This window comes from Phyllobates terribilis, unplaced genomic scaffold (assembly GCF_046119375.1).
Source record: "Phyllobates terribilis strain yellow unplaced genomic scaffold, ASM4611937v1 Scaffold_7__3_contigs__length_470593459, whole genome shotgun sequence".
NCBI classification, from domain to species: domain Eukaryota; kingdom Metazoa; phylum Chordata; class Amphibia; order Anura; family Dendrobatidae; genus Phyllobates; species Phyllobates terribilis.
Genome location: NW_027362767.1, coordinates 130962631 through 130979156, shown reverse-complemented (window position 1 = coordinate 130979156; position 16526 = coordinate 130962631). Strand labels below are relative to the sequence as shown.

At 49.2% G+C, this 16526-nt stretch overlaps 3 pseudogenes; all 3 read right to left on the bottom strand.

The window, feature by feature from the left end:
• Nucleotides 1-2019: 2019 nt before the first annotated feature.
• Nucleotides 2020-2220, bottom strand: LOC141155639 (U2 spliceosomal RNA; annotated as a pseudogene).
• Nucleotides 2221-12700: 10480 nt separating this feature from the next.
• Nucleotides 12701-12805, bottom strand: LOC141155649 (U2 spliceosomal RNA; annotated as a pseudogene).
• Nucleotides 12806-15645: 2840 nt separating this feature from the next.
• On the bottom strand, nt 15646-15746 carry LOC141155640 (U2 spliceosomal RNA; annotated as a pseudogene).
• Between the last annotated feature and the right edge of the window lie 780 nt (nt 15747-16526).

Here is a 16526-nt window from a genome sequence, read left to right as displayed (position 1 = left end):
GGGGAGTTTAGTTCACTTCTCGCTTCTGGAGAGCCACGTGCAAGCTGCTAGATGTCTCTTTGGATTTTTCTTCAGCCTATCATCCTCAGTCCAATGGTCAAGTGGAACGTATCAATCAGATCCTTATCAGTTTTCTTCGGCACTTTGTCAACGCTCACCATAGCGATTGGGTAGAGCTCCTGCCTCGGGCCGAGTTTTCCTATAACAACCATGTGAGTGAGTACTTTGCAAAGTCTCCATTTTTTGTGGTTTACGGTCGACACCCCCGGATTCCGTTTCCGGTCTCCAAATCAGTGGACAATCCTGCCGCGGAGTCTCTCGTCAGTGAATTTTCAGCGATTTGGGAGGACACTAGATCTGCGCTTCTTCAGTCCTCCGAGCGGATGAAGAAGCATACTGATAAGAGATGTCTGGATCCGCCTCAGTTCCGTCCGGGAGACAAGGTCTGGCTTTCCTCCAAATATGTCCATCTCAAGATACCATCATACAAGTTGGGTCCGCGGTTCATTGGTCCGTTCGAGATTCTGAACTAAATAAGTCCAGTGGCTTACAAGCTGAAACTCCCGGCTTCCTTACGGATTTCCAATTCCTTTCACGTGTCTCTCCTCAAGCCGGTTGTCCTTAATTCTTATTCTGACAATCCAGGTACCGCTCCAGCTCCAGTCTCCGCTGAGGACGTCTTTGAGGTAGAAAACATTTTGGCCATCAAGAGGGTAAGAGGAAAGACTTTCTTTCTTATGGATTGGAAGGGGTTTGGTCCTGAGGAGAGGTCTTGGGAGCCCAGGGAGAACGTTCATGCCCTTTGCCTTCTAGAAAAATTTCTTGCGGGCCTAAAGAAGAGGGGGCGTAAAGGGGGGGTACTGTCCTCCAGCTCCCCTGCTGCTGCCCAGGGTGCGCGCACCTCGCGCAGTTTCCCGGGCAAGTACTTAGGGTTCGCGCTCGCTCCCTCCCCCTTAAAGGGGCCGCGCGCGCCGTCCTAAAGAGTCCCCGGCCAATGGCCAGAGGACTACTACTATTTAAAGCACCTCCTCCAAAATGGAGGTGACTGTGCAAGGTTGTTGTTTGAGTGCTAACACTCTCTTCAGCCCTCAGGTTCCAGTGTCCGCCAGCCTGTCTATCAGCCGTGCCCGCCTGCCTGTCTATGAGCCGTGTCCGCCAGCCTGTCTATCAGCCGTGCCCACCTGCCTGTCTATCAGTCGTGTCCGCCTGCCTGTTTATCAGCCGTGCCCGCCTGCTCACCTACCCGCACCACCTGTCAGTCTACCTGCCGAGCCCACCTGCTTGCCTAACCGCAACACCTGTCTGTCTACCGGCCGTGCTCATCTGCTGTACCTGTCAGCTTCAGCCATCTGACCCGTGGGAGTCGCCTGCTCTCACACAAGGTCGGTCCCAGAGTGGCACCTGGTTCACCTTCCCTGTCCCTCCCTGGTTCACGGAGTCGATTAAACCGCCGTGTGGCCAGGGTCGGTGCGGGTAGGCACTTAGTTACGGCCCTCTGTTCCCTCCTTGCATCACAGCACAGAGGTTCCACCACCCGGATCCGTGACAGTTGTTCATCAATGGACACCTTAAAAGCCCATCTATACTGCTTGTTGCAGATGCACCCCACGCGTTTTTAATCTGCATAAGACCACCTATTTTCACACTCCCCCACCCCCAATGTCCCACGCACCTCAAAACCTCGGGGTGGTAGAGAGGATAACTAATTTTATGAACAAACGAGCAACGGACTCCCCTGCTTCCTAGTCTGTAGGCTCCCTACAACTAAAGCTGGCTGCTGCAGCACTGCCAGAAAAAAAGCCAAAAGCCTATTATGACACATGCAATGTCTGTTCCATTCTTCCATTCTTGCATTTTTCCATTGTCCCATTCTTCCATTGCCCCCTAACAATGGGACAATGGAATAATGCAAGAATGGAAGAATGGAACAGACATTGCATGTGTCATAATAGGCTCCTGGCTTTTATCTAGCTGTGCTGCAGCAGTCAGCTTCAGTCTGTAGGGAGCCTACAGACTGGGAAGCAGGGGGGACTGCTGCTCATTAGTTCAATAATTAGTTACCCTCTCTACCCCCCACCCTTCACGGTCTTGAGACGCGTGGGACATTAGGCGGGAGAGGAGAATGTGTGAAAATAGATGGACTTATAGGGCACGTATCAGATATTAAACTGATAAGAAAAGATACTAAACTTGATCTTAGCCAAAAGGCCAAGAAGCTATTACCTGAATTGGTTTTGGCCTAGGGCTGCACCCTGGCCCCAAGAAAGCATCCATTGTAGGGATAGGGACAAAGACTCCCCTTAGGAAGACATGTCGTTCATCAATAGACACCTTAAAACCCACAACTATACTGCATGTTGCAGATGCACCCCACACGTTCTAATCTGCATAAGTCCACCTATTTTTACACATTCTCCCTCCCCCCCTCCCAATGTCCCAAGCGCCTCAAGACTGGGGGGGGGGGTAGAGAGGATAACTAATTAATGAACAAACAAGCAGCGGTCCCCCCTGCTACCCAGTCTGTAGGCTTCCTACAGACTGAAGCTGGCTGCTGCAGCACTGCAAGATAAAAGCCAGGAGCCCATTATAACACGTTCAATGTCTTTTCCATTCTTGCATTCTTGCATTTTTCCATTGTCCCATTGTTAGGGGGACAATGTGGTGTGCGGAAAAAAACACAGCACTACCAATTATTTTGCGGAAGCCCGGCGTTTTCGCCGCCATTGACTCGCATTGAAACACATGGATTACGCATCACTGCATCTGTAGATGCGGAATCCAAGCGCTTCAATGTGCGGATGGTACCCGGGTCGGAGGACAGGAGACTCTCCTCCAGACCCGAGTACCATAGAACCTGTAAAGCAGGGGGGACCGCTGCTCATTTGTTCAATAATTAGTTACCCTCTCTACCCCCCACCCTTCCCGGTCTTGAGGCGCATGGGACATTCGTGGGGAGAGGAGAATGTGTGAAAATAGGTGGACTTACAGGGGACGTATCAGATATTAAACTGATAAGAAAAGATTTTTTTTTTTTTTTAAAACCACTCAGGTTTAGATAAAAGCAAACAGTAAACCAGACTTCGTCATAAGTTATACTGCTACTTCATAACTTCATAAACATCATTGTGGTTACTTTATTAATGTACTATTCAACAAAAATACATCCAAGTAAACTTATACAAGAGAAAACTCCAGAAAAAAATCAACGGTGTTTAACCATTTAACCATATCCTGCAACTTAAAGTATTTCCACACACCTTCAGAATCTGTTCCACCACCATCACCTTCTCCAATGTCCCACAAATAGATTATATATAGCCTTGCTAAGATCAACCTAATACAATCATTAACTGTTAAATTTACCCTTTTAAGTAAACACAAATTTCTCACATCCCACAAGCTCTCCTGCACACACACCATAATAAACCACATCATCCTTCCTAGGCCACGACGATTAGCGCTAAACCCAAACATAGCCACTCTCCAATCAATAAACTTCACACCAACAACCCCTTTACACAGTCCACCCACATCTTTCCACACATCATACACAAAATTACAATCCCACATAAGGTGCCTCACCGTCTCATTCACTCCACAACCATCCCTTGGACATCATGCAGATCTTATGAGATCTCTTTTCTTCTGAAAATCCCTCACTGGCAAAATATTATGAAGGCCCATCCATACTATATCCCGCTGTCTGTTCGACACACCTTGAATACTTAACTTCTTCCATATCCGCGCAACTTCCATGGAACGCAATCCCACCACATTACTCTCACACTCATTCACACACATCTTTCCCATCACGTTCTTAACCAACTTATAGTCTTTCATTGCAACTGCTAACAAATCATTCTTCCTCACAAACTTCTCAATCAAACCATACAACTCAGGACACTGAAACGCAACAGGCACATTCTTATCACGCTTCACCCAATTCAGACCATACAGCATCCATACAGCCAAATACTTGCAAATAAATGCCCCTTTATTATTCTTCCCAATCAAAATGACCGTAGTCTTAATAAAATGCAATGTTAGAAACACTTCAATATTGGGGAACTTCAGTCCCCCATGCAAATATTGCTTAAACAAAATCTCCCTCTTAAGTCTTTCCATGCTACTGCCCCAAAAAAACACAAAAATTAGTTTCTCCACTTTTTATATTTTCCTATAGGGCACTGGAAAGATACAAGAAACGTAAAGCAAAATAGGGAGAATAACAGCCTTAATAATAAGAACCTTCCCTACCAAAGACAAAGAACGTAACTTCCAAAAATTCATCTTCTGCACAATCCGCTCACCACATTCATCTCAACTCTCATAACCTTTCAAATCACCATTAAAAAAAACTCCCAACACTTTAATTGCACCATCCACACAAGCCACACCATCCATCTTAATCCTATTGTCACCAAAACATTTAAACATGCATTTATTCCAATTCACACAAAACTCTGACGTGCCACAAAAAAAATTCAACAACAATTTTACTCTCTCCATAGAGGCCACACTCTCACTCACCACTACCACATCATCCATATATCCTAGGACTTTCAGAGTCATTCCACCACTCCCCGGCACTAACAAACCACGCACCACTTTCTCTTTCCGAATCATACACAGCAGTGGCTCAATCACACACACAAATAATACCGGTGACATGGGGCAACCTTGCCTCACGCCAGACCTAATACACACTTTCTCACTCCAAAACCCATTCACCAGACATTCACTCACCACCTCCCCATGCAATCCTCTCACGGCACGCACAAATTTCTCCGGAAAACCTATTGTACGCTAAACCTCAAATGGAAACACGAGACACACGATCAAACGCCTTTTCAAAGTCAACAGTCATCACCATACACTTCTGTTTTCTTACTTTACAATCCCACAACACATCTCTTAAAAGACACAGATTATCCATCATACATCAACCAGGCAATGCTCACACTTGATCTTTACCAACCACATCAGCTATAACCACACGCATCCGACACTCCAAAATTTTACTGAATACCTTATAATTGGCGTTCAGAAGGGTAATTGGCCTCCAATTACTCAAACACCTTTTATCCCCTTTGAAGGAGGTTCAGGGTGAGGAATATGCGGTCCAGACTCACAGCTACTGAGACTTGACCGTGTGGAAGACAAGATGGTCGTGGTAGCTAAGTGACTTGAAGCATTATTCGCTATCCAACCAATAACCTTTTCACACTGCTCTGTGTTCAATAGTGGTGTTCTGCAGTCCCCTATTAATTGGGACAGGAAGGTCGAGCGAGAAGATGTGGGTGTTCGTTTTGGCACAATTTCAGCTTTCCCACGGCCTCGGCCTCTGCATGCACCATCATCACCATCACGTTCAGTTCCTCGTCCCTTACCACAAGCCTTGCCCATTTTAAACGGAGGACAATATCTTCTGCAGTCACAATGTAGCACCCTGAGGACTCGGCTGCTACAGGGGTATTACACCTCAAGCCAGAGGTGTGGTATTCCACTCCCGGGTAAGGATGGAGTGTGGGACTGAGCTCAGATAGCTGCATACACTACATACATCCCATTTCCGGGGGACAGACCGACGGTACTCCCACCAGTATATGTGCAGGTACGACAGTGTCTGTCCCTGGCTGGAGTGGGAGGGGGGTGGAACATCCCAGTAGTGTAGGGGCAGATAGGGGGAGCAGTCTGGGTAAGGCTAGGAGCTCATTGGGTGCTGGTCACCTGAGCTCACACATAGAGGGAGTATATAAGGTGGGCACCATCTTAGATCAGGGTCAGTCTTCTGTAGAGGGTCAGTCAGTCCTGAGAGAGGTCCAGGAGCGCCTGCAGAGAGAAGAGAGAAAGGAGAAGAGAAGGACCCAGAGGGGGAGAAGAAGGAACCCCAAGAACCCAGTATACAACCAGAAGGGTGAAGGGTTGGCACGCAAGGGAACCGGATCCCAAATTAGTGGAGGAGAGAAACTACCCTCAACTAAGAACCGGAGGCTGCGACATTACATGTGGAGCAGCCCCTCACCAAGTCCACTAAGAAGGCACACCGAGCATAGGTTCAGGGAAGCCAAAGAAGGTTCACCCAACAGGAGACCCGAGGGAGCCGGACATAAGTGGACCCCTGGTGGGAACGGCCAGTAGAGAGGACAGTCAGAAAGGGAGCTCAGGACCACGCTCCAGAATTGCTTGGGGGTTGGCCGAGTCCAGGACCTGGTGGACGCAGCACGGCTCGGGCGGTCACTCAAGGCCAGAGTGACCAACAGAACAGCAGTAAGTAAAAACCCTGAACTGCACAGCCCGACTCTGAGTCTTCTTACCATCCACACTGCACCACCACTACCACCATCCTCTACACCTGACCCCCTGAGGCTATACCCCTCCCGTTGGGGGTTATACTACCACAGCTGCACATATACCACCAGCCTCAGCGGACCCTGCTGCAGCGGCGGCCTTTTGACCGCAAATCAACGGGTGGCGTAGTCGACACTAAGAACAACTATAACATCTGTAAAGACTGCCACACACTGAGTTTGACACCCTGGGCACGGACCGGGTCGCCGCCACTCGGAGACTACAACCCCCATCTGATCCGGCTCCGGGTAATCCCCAAACAGCACTGGCCCAGGGGGCGCGTCAACTTTGGCGTAGTCGGCAGGATTTCGTGCCCGCAACCACCGGGTACTGCGTGCCTGAAGAAAAGTTCAAATTTACCTCAAGAAGAAGTCTCCCGCCGGTTCCAGAGGGTCCCCGCCATGGGACGCCATCACGGATCGTTTCCCGCCGGTTGCCCGCCATCTGCAGCTTTTTCCCGCCATCCACGGAGTTTCCCGCCACTGGGAGACGATTCCCGCCATTTCCAGAAGATTTCCCGCCTTGGAAGAGCAGACGCCATTATGGGCGTGCCAGAGGGTGGCAAGAGGTCACCTCCCATCGTGGGCCAGGTCAAGGAATGGCGCCAAAAGCGGAAACCGCCCCCACCAACGGAGACTGTGATGCTAGAGATGTCCATCAGCGTGAGAGAATTGCCCCTGGAACTGACAATCACAAAGTTGCCCCGGGACCACCTTCAATGTGGGCGGAGACAGAACAAGAGAGCGAAGATGGGTGCAGCCTGGAGAAGTCTGGAGAGAGCGCACCCGGAGACAAGAAGTCTGGAGAGGACTCCGGAGAAGTCGTACCCGGAGATGGAAGGAGAGTCAGGCAGCACCGACCCTGTGGTCAGGAGCCTGCTGCAAGCAACAACCCCACTAGGCTTAGTGGAGATCCTGGCACAGCTCCCCCGAGACCGGGAGTGTGCGCAGACCGCGCTGGAGCGCCTCGCATGGAGGATGGCCCAGGTGCAGCGAGAGACGCTGACGGAGTGGAGCCGAGAGATGGCCCTGCAGGCAAGAACCCGCCAGCGAAGCACGCCACCCGAGACGAGGAGACAGACCGCCTCTGAGGATGGTGCAGGAGGAGTGAAGGCCGGAGACGGCGCCGAGAAGGGAGCTGGACAGATGGAGGCAGGTAAAGGGGACGTCACTACCCCGAGCCGAGAAACCGCGTGCCTGCCCCAGCTCCCCGTCGCAGAGCCCGAAATTCCCCCTGCCGTGCCCGTCGCTGCATCGTCACCGCTCCAGACAAGGCCTCAAGCAGAAGCCACGGCCGCGACCCCTGTGACGTCACGCGCCTCAACCCTGAGCGCGGCAAAGCAGGAAACACCACCGGCCTGGTCGCAAGGTCTAGTACCAACAGCGCCCTCTACCTCCACTGAGCCACCGGCCTGGTCGCAAGGTCTAGTATCAACAGCGCCCTCTACCTCCACTGAGCCACCGGCCTGGTCGCTGGGCCAAGTAACCCCGGGCGCCGCCGTCTTCACGGTGCCCTTTACATTCAGGGTGCCCCAAGCCTGGTCGCAAGGCCTGGTGAACCCGGGCGCCGCCACCAAAACAGCGCCCTCAACGTCCACAGCGCCACACCTGGGTGAAGACCTATTTGCCCAGCACACATGCCCGGATGGGCAGCCCTTTGTGTGGCCACCGGAGTTCCACCATCCCCGACTCTGGAAAGAAAGACCTCTGGATGAGCCCCTGATCCCGGCGCCCGTCAAGATGACCCCGCTCTCGTTAGAGGAGGCGCAGTTTGAGTGGGACCCCGCAGGAGGAGACCTCATCGGGTTCACTCAAGAAACCCGGGCGGCTGCAGCGGAGCGTGCAGAGTGCTGCCGCCAGCAGTTGGCAGTCTTCGAGCAAGAACGGAGAGAGAGGCGGGTCCGTGAGCAGCGGCTGCAGGAACAGAGCGCAGGGCAGAAGAGCAGGACCAGGAGAGACCCCCGTGCAGCTCATGGTCCCCGTGCCACCGGGACTGTGATTAAATTCCAACTGCAGCACGGTTGGGGCTTCATCAGGGATCACCACACCCCCGGCGAAGTCTTTGTGACCAGAAGAGACGTGGAGTCCCATCTGCCGGAGGGACACAGAGGTCGTGACCTATATGTAGGGGACGAGGTCACGTTCACCCGGCACAAGTGTGCCAAAGGACCCTACGCCCTCCATGTACACCGGCTGACGGAGGAGGAGCTACAGTGTGAAGGAGGAGCAGGAGTACGCCGTCATTAAAGTACGGTAAAGAGACTATACATAGTTACCCGTCGGGGTATAAGAACTGTTACTGCTGCTAGTTAAAATATAGTCCCCGTTGGGACCAGTGAACAGTTACAGTGTGTCCCATCTCCCCACAGGCTGAGGACTGTGAACAGCCATCCCTTTTCCCCACTGGTCGAGGACTGAGAGCGGCCATATTTCCCCTTGTATATAGTTGCGCTTTTTAAGGCGCCCCCTACTGGTTTTATAGGAAAGCTGTGTTATTCTACAAGAGACTGTCGCACTTTACCCGGTCACAAGTTGCACCGTGGCCGGAGGAACAAGAAAGTTTACAAGAATGTTTATATGAAAAAGTTTTATGCTGCAGAAATATATATATAATGTTTTATATGTTTATGTTGTTATGAAAAAAATTGTATGTTTATGGATGTTTTATTCTCTTACAGCCCGAGGACGTGCTGTGGTTTACCAGGGGGGAATGTAGGACCCTGAGGACTCGGCTGCTACAGGGGTATTACACCTCAAGCCAGAGGTGTGGTATTCCACTCCCGGGTAAGGATGGAGTGTGGGACTGAGCTCAGATAGCTGCATACACTACATACATCCCATTTCCGGGGGACAGACCGACGGTACTCCCACCAGTATATGTGCAGGTACGACAGTGTCTGTCCCTGGCTGGAGTGGGAGGGGGGTGGAACATCCCAGTAGTGTAGGGGCAGATAGGGGGAGCAGTCTGGGTAAGGCTAGGAGCTCATTGGGTGCTGGTCACCTGAGCTCACACATAGAGGGAGTATATAAGGTGGGCACCATCTTAGATCAGGGTCAGTCTTCTGTAGAGGGTCAGTCAGTCCTGAGAGAGGTCCAGGAGCGCCTGCAGAGAGAAGAGAGAGAGGAGAAGAGAAGGACCCAGAGGGGGAGAAGAAGGAACCCCAAGAACCCAGTATACAACCAGAAGGGTGAAGGGTTGGCACGCAAGGGAACCGGATCCCAAATTAGTGGAGGAGAGAAACTACCCTCAACTAAGAACCGGAGGCTGCGACATTACATGTGGAGCAGCCCCTCACCAAGTCCACTAAGAAGGCACACCGAGCATAGGGTCAGGGAAGCCAAAGAAGGTTCACCCAACAGGAGACCCGAGGGAGCCGGACATAAGTGGACCCCTGGTGGGAACGGCCAGTAGAGAGGACAGTCAGAAAGGGAGCTCAGGACCACGCTCCAGAATTGCTTGGGGGTTGGCCGAGTCCAGGACCTGGTGGACGCAGCACGGCTCGGGCGGTCACTCAAGGCCAGAGTGACCAACAGAACAGCAGTAAGTAAAAACCCTGAACTGCACAGCCCGACTCTGAGTCTTCTTACCATCCACACTGCACCACCACTACCACCATCCTCTACACCTGACCCCCTGAGGCTATACCCCTCCCGTTGGGGGTTATACTACCACAGCTGCACATATACCACCAGCCTCAGAGGACCCTGCTGCAGCGGCGGCCTTTTGACCGCAAGTCAACGGGTGGCGTAGTCGACACTAAGAACAACTATAACATCTGTAAAGACTGCCACACACTGAGTTTGACACCCTGGGCACGGACCGGGTCGCCGCCACTCGGAGACTACAACCCCCATCTGATCCGGCTCCGGGTAATCCCCAAACAGCACTGGCCCAGGGGGCGCGTCAACAACAAATGGCTGAATTTGGAGCGAACTTATATGTGATCTGTGTGACAGACAAACCACAGTTTTAAATACCTGGCCTGTAGGTAACTATTTTGAACAGCAAACTGGTGTCAATTTCTTCAATGACACACTGAAACAAATTTTTAATGGAGGTCAGAAATGGCAGTATTTTCTGAAAACGTATATGTGATCCTTGTGACGGAGAAAGCACAGTTTTAAATACCTGGCCTGTTGGCAACTATTTTGAACAGCAAACTGGTGTCAATTGCTTCACTGACACACTGAAATTTTTTTTAATTGAGGTCAAAAATGGCAGTATTTTCTGAAAACGTATATGTGATCCCTGTGACGAGAAAACACAGTTTTAACTAGCTGGATTTTTAGCGCTGTAATATGGAAAGGACCTGGCTATATTCTGCAGTGCCAACAAGCAAAATGCGCAGAAAAACTGTGTTCTCTGGATTGCTTTTTAAGCAAATAATGAGGATTATCGTCCAAAAAAAATTATTCCTGGCCCCTGAGACCTGGGCCTATTTCTAGAAATATCTAACAGCAGCAGCAGACAAAACTGGAATGGAGCCTCTTGTGCTATGTTCACTGCTGTCTGCTATATACCCTGCCTGCCTATATACACTGCCTGCCTGATATCTCTGCAGATGGATTAGTCCTCAGAAGGACTGTTTGTTGAGATGGATACGGCATTAAAGTGAGTGGCAGGCAATCCCTGCATGTTCATTGGCCCTGTAAAGAGCACCAAACATGCAGGGAGAAGACCAGAGCTCCCGCCGAGCAACCCAGTAAATACTTGACGAGCACCGAGCATGTTGAGCAGTGACATGCTTGGGCGAGCACCGAGCAGTAGCGAACATTCTCACTCATCACTAGTGAAAATACACTGCTCAAACAATAAAGGAAAGACTCAAATAACACATCCTAGATCTGAGTGAATGAAATATTCTCATTGAATACTTTGTTCTGTACAAAGTTGAATGTGCTGACAAAAAAATCACACAAAAATCATCAATAAACATCAAATTTATTAACCAATGGAGGCCTGGATTTGGAGTCACCCCCAAAATTAAAGTGGAAAAACACACTACAGGTTGATCCAACTTTGATGTAATGTCCTTAAAACAAGTCAAAATGAGGCTCAGTATTGTGTGTGGCCTCCACGTGCCTGTATGGCCTCCATACAACGCCTGGGCATGCTCCTGATGAGGTTTCGGATGGTCTCCTGTGGGACCCCCTCCTAGACCTGGACTAAAGCATCCACCAACTCCTGGACAGTCTGTGGTGCAACGTGACGTTTGTGAATGGCGCGAGACATGATGTCCCAGATGTGCTCAATCGGATTCAGGTCTGGGGAACGGGCGGGCCAGTCCATAGCTTCAAAGCCTTCATCTTGCAGGAGCTGCTGACACACTCCAGCCACATGAGGTCTGGCATTGTCCTGCATTAGGAGGAATCCAGGGCCAACTGCACCAGCATATGGTCTCACAAGGGGTCTGAGGATCTCATCTCGGCACCTAATGACAGTCAGGCTACCTCTGGCGAGCACATGAAGGGCTGTGCGGCCCTCCAAAGAAATGCCACCCCACACCATTACTGACCCACTGCCAAACCGGTCATGCTGAGGGATGTTGCAGGCAGCAGATCGCTCTCCACGGCATCTCCAGACTCTGTCACGTCTGTCACATGTGCTCATTGTGAACCTGCTTTCATCTGTGAAGAGCACAAGGCGCCAGTGGCGACTTTGCCAATTCTGGTGTTCTGTGGCAAATGCCAAGCGTCCTGCACGGTGTTTGGCTATGAGCGCTACCCCCATCTGTGGACATCGGGCCCTCATACCACCCTCATGGAGTCGGTTTCTAACCGTTTGTGCAGACACATGCACATTTGTGGCCTGCTGGAGGTCATTTTGCAGGGCTCTGTCAGTGCTCCTCCTGTTCCTCCTTGCACAAAGGCGGAGGTAGCGGTCCTGCTGCTGGGTTGTTGCCCTCCTAAGGCCCCCTCCACGTCTCCTCTTGTACTGGCCTGTCTCCTGGTAGCACCTCCAGCCTCTGGACACTACGCTAACAGACACAGCAAACCTTCTTGCCACAGCTCGCATTGATGTGCCATCCTGGATGAGCTGCACTACCGGAGCAACTTCTGTGGGTTGTAGCGTCCGTCTCATGCTACCACGAGTGTGAAAGCACACCCAACATTCAAAAGTGATCAAAACATCAGCCAGAAAGCATTTGTACTGAGATGTGGTCTGTGGTCCCCACCTGCAGAACCACTCCTTTATTGAGGGTGTCTTGATAATTGAAAATAATTTCCATCTATTGTCTATTCCATTTGCACAACAGCATGTGAAAATGATTGACAATCAATGTTTCTTCCTAAGTGGACAGTTTGATTTCACAGAAGTTTGATTTACTTGGAGTTATATTCTGTTGGTTAAGTGTTCCCTTTATTTTTTTGAGCAGTGTAGATGGACGTATCAGATATTAAACTGATAAGAAAAGATACTACACTTGATCTTAGCCAAAAGGAAGAGAAGCAATTACCTGAATTGGTTTTGGCCTATGGCTGCACCCTGGCCCCAAGAAGGCACCCATTGTAGGGATAGGGACAAAGACTCCCCTAAGGAAGACATGCTGTTCATCAATAGACACCTTAAAACCCACAACTATACTGCTTGTTGCAGATGCATCCCACACGTTTTTAATCTGCATAAGTCCACCTATTTTCACACATCCCCCCCCCCTCCCCCCAATGTCCCACGCGCCTCAAGACCAGGAAGCGTGGTAGAGACGATAATTAAATAATGAACAAACAAGCAGCGGTCCCCCCAGCTTCCCAGTCTGTAGGCTTCCTACAGACTGAAGCTGGTTGCTGCAGCACTGCCAGATAAAAGCCAGGAGCCCATTATGACACGTGCAATGTCTGTTCCATTCTTCCATTCTTGCATTATTCCATTGTTCCATTGCCCCCTAACAATGGGACAATGGAATAATGCAAGAATGGAAGAATGGAACAGACATTGCACGGGTCATAATGGGCTCCTGGCTTTTATCTAACTGTGCTGCAGCAGCCCCGTTTCAGTTTGTAGGGAGCCTACAGACTAGGAAGCAGGGGGGACAGCTGCTCGCTTGTTCAATAATTAGTTACCCTCTCTCACCCCCACCCTTCCCGGTCTTGAGGTGCGTGGGACATTAGAGGGGAGAGGAGAGGAGAATGTGTGAAAATAGGTCGATGTATAGGGGAAGTATCAGATATTAAGCTGATAAGAAAAGATAAGGTTTCATCAGAAATCAACGCTCAATAACATAACACGTATTGTAGGCAGCTGATATTCATCATCTTGAAACCAAAACCTTATATATAAAAACAAAATACAACTTAATTTCTGTACACAATACAGATTTTCGTAGAAACAATACTTAGTAAACTTCATTCAACTAAACCATACTCAGTTTCATACACTCAACCAAATATCTATTTTCCAAAACCAAAAAGCAACAAACAGTTATACCAACATTTCCAACAGAAAAGTTTCCTCATAAACTTACTTTCTTCTTTTCTTTCTTCCAATTGACACTCAAAAAGTCATCCAGAATTTTTCCGCTTATATTTTCTTCCTTTTCCCTATTTAACGATCTGTTCATATCCACATTTGCACCCACTTTCTTCTATTCCTCCATCTTCATTTTCCATTTTAACAGCTTTCTTTTTAAATCCCATAAGCCTACATAAAACTTTCTGCGTCTCCATACTTTCGTCCTCGGTTTTATCCTTCCTGTTTTCAAAACCTTTTCCTCCTTGATTTTCATTTTTAACTACAATTCCTTCACTTTCCTTTACCTCCTTGTTTCCTTCTTATTTTACCACTTCATTCCATTTTCCACTACTTTCCAACAGCTGCAGATTCTCTTCCTTTTTATCCCACATTTCCTAATAACAAAAACCAGGCTTACCGTTCACCAAAAATTTACCAACCAAAAACTCCTCCCCTCTTTTCATCCACACTGAAAATCTCCGCTTACTGTTTCATATCCCAACTTTATTGACATACTTCTTTTGAAAATTCACCAACCTTGTCTGTACCTTTAACTCCTTCAAGATTAATGCTTCATCAATGAAGGGATCGTCCATCGAAACAATAAGACTTCTTGGCATTTTAATAATAGAAACAAAAAATCAGACTTCATACTTTAGCTTCCCGCCTCTTACTTGCCATTCTTCAAAAAATTGCAAACACAACTCTTCTTCCTTTAAAGTCACATCCAGCACTTTTCCCCACTTGATTTCTTGCATACACAATACTTCACTTTTGCGTAATACCATAATCCTCCAGCATTTGCATAACCTTTTCTTCATTCAAAACAGTCTTCTTCCCATCTTTCTCCAGAAAAAATTGCAAGCAGTTCTTCATTTCCCAGAACTCCATTTTCCTTCCGGTATTCCTCCAGTCTTCCATTGTTTCCAAATGTTGTCTCCACAGCTATGTATGGGGACAGTTGCCCCCTACAACTCAATGTAGTGGCAAAGTGATCACCTCTTGTTGCCCAGGGACTAAGCCGACTCCCCAATAGCAGCAGGGGGGTGAAGCCACACCGATAGGTGCAGCGATCACCCTATGCCAAGGAGCCGGGCACCCCAGGCACCTCTCAACCAAGACCAAGGCAGCAACTGCTAGATCACTGCACTTGATCTTAGCCAAAAGGCAGAGAAGCCATTACCTGAATTAGTTTTGGCCTATTGCTGCACCCTGGCCCCAAGAAGGCACCCATTGTAGGGATAGGGATAAAGACTCCCCATAGGAAGACATGTTGTTCATCAATAGACACCTTAAAACCCACAACTATACTGCTTGTTGCAGATGCACCCCACACGCTTTTAATCTGCATAAGTCCACCTATTTTCACACATTCCCCCCCCCCAATGTCCCACGCGCCTCAAGACCGGGAAGGGGGGTAGAGAGGATATGAACAAATGAGCAGCGGACCCCCCTGCTTCCCAGTCTGTAGGCTCCCTACAAACTAAAGCTGGCTGCTGCAGCAATGCCAGAAAAAAGCCAGGAGCCTATTATGACACATGCAATGTCTGTTCCATTCTTCCATTCTTGCATTCTTGCATTTTTCCATTGTCCCATTGTTCCATTGCCCCCTAACAATGGGACAATGGAATAATACAAGAATGGAAGGATGGAACAGACATTGCATGTGTCATAATGGGCTCCTGGCTTATATCTAGCTGTGCTGCAGCAGCCAGCTTCAGTCTGTAGGGAGCCTACAGACTGGGAAGCAGAGGGGACCACTGCTCGTTTGTTCAATAATTAGTTACCCTCTCTACCCCCCACCCTTCCCGGTCTTGAGACGCGTGGGACATTATGCGGGAGAGGAGAATGTGTGAAAATAGATGGACTTATAGGGGACGTATCAGATATTAAACTGATAAGAAAAGATACTACACTTGATCTTAGCCAAAAGGCCGAGAAGCGATTACCTGAATTGGTTTTGGCGTAGGGCTGCACCCTGGCCCCAAGAAAGCATCCATTGTAGGGATAGGGTCAAAGACTCCCCTTAGGAAGACATGTCGTTCATCAATAGACACCTTAAAACCCACAACTATACTGCATGTTGCAGATGCACCCCAAACATTTTTAATCTGCATAAGTCCACCTATTTTCACACATTCTCCCCCTCTCCCAATGTTCCATGCGAAAGACCGGGGGGGGGGGGTAGAGAGGATAACTACTTAATGAACAAATGAACAAACGAGCAGCGGTCCCCCCTGCTTCCCATTCTGTAGGCTCCCTACAAACTGAAGCTGGCTGCTGCAGCACAGGTAGATAAAAGCCAGGAGCCCATTGTGACACGTGCAGTGTCTGTTCCATTCTTCCATTCTTGCATTATTCCAATGTCCCATTGCCCCCTAACAATGGGACAATGGAATAATGCAAGAATAGAAGAACCGAACAGACATTGCACGTGTCATAATGGGCTCCTGGCTTTTATCTAGCTGTGCTGCTGCAGTCAGCTACAGTCTGAAGGGAGCCTACAGACTGGGAAGCAGGGGGGACCTTTGCTCGTTTGTTCAATAATTAGTTACCCTCTCTACCCCCCACCCTTCCCGGTCTTGAGGCGTATGGGACATTAGGGGGGAGAAGAGAAAGAGAATGTGTGAAAATAGGTGGATGTATAGAGGACGTATCAGATATTAAAATGATAAGAAAAGATTTTTTTTTTTTTCTAAATCAGTCTAGCTACCCAAACCGGCTAT